We start from the raw sequence: 3914 nt of genomic DNA, 5'->3' as shown, positions 1-3914 counted from the left end.
TGCTGTAGTCTAAGAATTCGGGCTAGAGTAGTAATCATTAGCGTAGACATGGTTTTTAGGCTTGTGTTTACCTGAGTTTGCGCCCAATCCCATGGATAGTTGTGGTAGCCCTAGAGGTGATAGCTCTGACCAGGCCTTTGTAATCCACCACATTCGGATTGGTGTTTTCGTAGAGCTTTTTGGCAGCCTGACCCCGATCACCCCTTCCTAGTCTTTTTGAGGATTGGAAAGGTACTGTTGCTCCAATGTAAGTGAGTTTAGTAATTAAGCTTGAACCTTGGTTATCTAGTTATCTTGGGAAAACCTTAGAAAACCCCTCTCTTCCCACAAAAACACTTTATCCTTGGACGACCTTGATCCTTTCTAGTACACTTCACGTTCCCCAATGAAATCGATACCTAGGAATACTTCGGGTGAAAGCTACAGCGGTATCCATGCGCTTGCGGATTTATCTGTTTGCGTTAACAAATACCAACAAGCTTTCTGGCGCCATTGCATGGGAACGATAGCTATTCTAGAATCAAACTAAGTCATCCATCTATCTTTATTTTTTTACCACCACCACATTCACCTCTCCACAACTATCACCCACCACCTTTACCACATGGATTCCACTCCTATTCATAAATTATCCGCTCCAAAGGGCGAGTTCTTAGAGACACCACAATTATCGAAGCCAATCACAACTTCTAGCTTTGAACTACGTCCTGGCTTTATAGCCATTTTTTGAGAGCAATCCTTCTCTGGCAAGAGGATGGAAACCCTTATACCCACCTTCAGGAATTTTAGCAACTATGCTCTTGCCTACATATTTCTGGCATGACACATGAGACCATTAAATGGAAATTGTTTTTGTTCTCCCTTTTAGGAAGAGCAAAACAATGGTATGCTCATACTATAGGAGGTGTTCATGGAAATTGGGATGGACTTTGAGACAAATTTTGTCTTGCTTTCTTCCCTCTTTCTTGAATTACTACCCTTCGAGTAAAAATTCTTACCTTTCAACAGAAAGAGAAGGAAACTCTAGGAGCAGCCTAGGCTAGGTTCACAACCCTCATCAATGCCGGTCCAAACCTTTCTTTGCCTGACCATTTCCTCCTACATCACATCCACCTTGGTCTTAGCAAAGAAACTGCTCTCCACCTTGACTTATCTTCTCGAGGCTCGTTCGCGCACAACACCATTAGTGAGGGGAAAGCCATTCTTGAGAAAATCCTTGAAAACACCCCTTACACTAGAATTTATGATGAGTTTCCTATAGTAGTTGAGTGAGGCCCTGCCCAACAAGAGGAGGCACTTGCAACCGAATCTGAAATTCCTTCAAATCCCTCTCATGATCTGGTTGCCATACAGCCCCCTATTAAGGGAACATACCACACTCTAGAGGATGACGAACCTCATCCCTCTTCATTTCCCTTTGAATTCGAGGAAGATCTTTTTGAAGATTTTGGTAATACCTCGAATTTATCGGTTCAAGTGAGACCTCTGGTCCACTCTGCAGCATCTGAGGATCATGGTCTGCAAAATGAGCCCTTTCTCAAAGAACACAACAAGGGACTCTTGGCCATCATGAGTCATGAGTGGTTGGCGGAAATGGAGTTATCCACCGAGGTAGCCCGAATCATTGCCCCATTAGATATTGTACCTTGCATCTTTAAGGAAACCACCATAGAGGCTCACTATTGTCCGACCACTGGGATGAATATTATTTCAAAAGCTTTGGCTGAAAATTTTGCCCCAACGAATCCTTGGTCCCATCTCATAAGCTTTTAAAAATTCTTTCGAGAGTTATTCTTGAAAGTTATGGGGTCATGAGGTCTATTCCTATGCGCATAATTGATTCTAATATCGTCTAGATTTTCATATCTATGACATCTCAGATGCATCCCTTTTGGTTGGTTTACCTTTTGGGACACTCTTTTAGGAAAGACCAAAACTGGTGTTTTAATTTTAAAACTGGGAAGTTCTCCTATCGCTGTGTCACTTGCACGCACAGACAATGCGATAGTAGAACCCAAGCCCGAACAAGACCCTATTGAGGATGTCTTGATGGCTTCTCTAGAAGACATGGCCCGACCGGCTCTCGATGATGAAAACTTCATTGAAGAAGAGGAAGAGCTGGCAAAGCATATCGAGATAGACCAAACTAAAATGCCATCACAACCCTCAATCGAGCTAAAACCCCTTCCTTCTAGCCTAAAATATGTCTTTCTCAATGACAACCGAGAAACTCCTGTCATTGTAAGCGACAAACTCTCTCAAGATTAAACCCGTAAACTTGTCGCTGTCCTAGAAAGACATAAATCAGCCATAGGCTACTCACTCTAGGACATCAAAGGGATTAGTCCCACTCTTTGCACTCATCGTATCCCTGTCGATCTTGATTCTTCACCATCGAGGGAACCCCAGTAGAGACTTAACAACGCTATGCGAGAGGTTGTTAAGAAGGAGGTCCTAAAACTTTTGCATGTCAGGATTATCTATCCCGTGCTGTATAGCGAGTGGGTTAGTCCTATCCAAGTCATGCTAAAGAAAGGAGGGATGACAGTCGTTGAGAATGAAAAGAACGAGCTTATCCCTCAACGAACTATCACCGGGTGGCGAATGTGCACTGACTACCACAAACTCAACAAGGCCACTAAGAAGGATCATTTTTCGTTACCGTTCATTGATGAAATGTTAGAATGCCTCACAAACCATTCCTTCTTCTATTTCCTTGATGGGTATTCTGGGTATCATCAAATCCTGATCCACCCCGATGAACAAAGTAAGACTACATTCACATGCTCGTATGGAACTTACGCATATCGACGCATGTCGTTCGGGTTATGCAATGCTCCAACCTCTTTCCAATGGTGCATGATGTCTATTTTCTTCGACATGATTGAGAAAATCATGGAGGACTTTACTATCTATGGAAAAACCTTCACCGATTGTTTGGAGAATTTAGACAAAGTCTTACAATGGTGCGAAGAAAAGCACTTAGTCCTAAACTAGGAGAAATGCCATTTTATGGTTCAGGAAGGAATAGTGCTAGGACACAAGGTGTGTGCCCGTGGGATAGAGGTGAACAAAAAAAGATTGAAGTCATTGAACAACTTCCACCTCCCATGAATGTGAAGAGCATTTGTAGATTCCTAGGCCACTCAGGGTTCTACAGGCGATTCATCAAAGATTTTTCTCAAATCACTAGACCCCTAACTAGCCTCTTAGCTAAAGATGCACCTTTCATGTTCAATGATGAGTGCCTTGAAGCCTTTCAAATTTTGAAAAAGGCACTCATTTAAGCTCCAATCATCCAACCACTAGATTGGAAGTTGCCCTTTTAAATCATGTGTGATGCTAGCGACTTTGTTGTGGGGGCCATTTTGGGCCAAACAAAGGATAAAAAGCACTATGCTATATCCTATGCTAGCAAAACATTATCTAGGGCACAAACTGAATTATGCCACAACTGAGAAGGAGTTGTTGGTTGTTGTCTTTGCAATAGACAAGTTTAGATCTTACTTAGTGGGGGCAAAGGTAATTGCTTATACAGATCATGCCGCTCTTAAATACCTCCTCACTAAGAAAGATGCTAAGCCTCAGCTAATTCGATGGATTCTTCTGCTCCAAGAGTTTGACATAGAAATAAGAGATAAGAAATGAGTAGAAAACTCAGAGCCGACCACTTGTCTAGGCTTTAACATAGGGATACACATGAGTTATCCATTAATGACTATCTAAGGGACGACACACTCCTCAAAGTAACGGACTCGGACCCATGGTATGCAAATATTGTGAACTATATAGTTGCAGGATATGTTGCACCAGGGGAGGACAGGAGGAAACTCCAACATCAAAGTCGTTCCCACTTGTGGGATGACCCATACCTCTACCTAGTCTGCGCCGATGGATTGCTATGGAGATGTTTC

Source organism: Miscanthus floridulus, chromosome 10 (assembly GCF_019320115.1).
Source record: "Miscanthus floridulus cultivar M001 chromosome 10, ASM1932011v1, whole genome shotgun sequence".
Lineage (NCBI taxonomy): Eukaryota > Viridiplantae > Streptophyta > Magnoliopsida > Poales > Poaceae > Miscanthus > Miscanthus floridulus.
The sequence above is the reverse complement of the archived record's forward strand: the minus strand, read 5'-3'. Positions refer to the sequence as shown.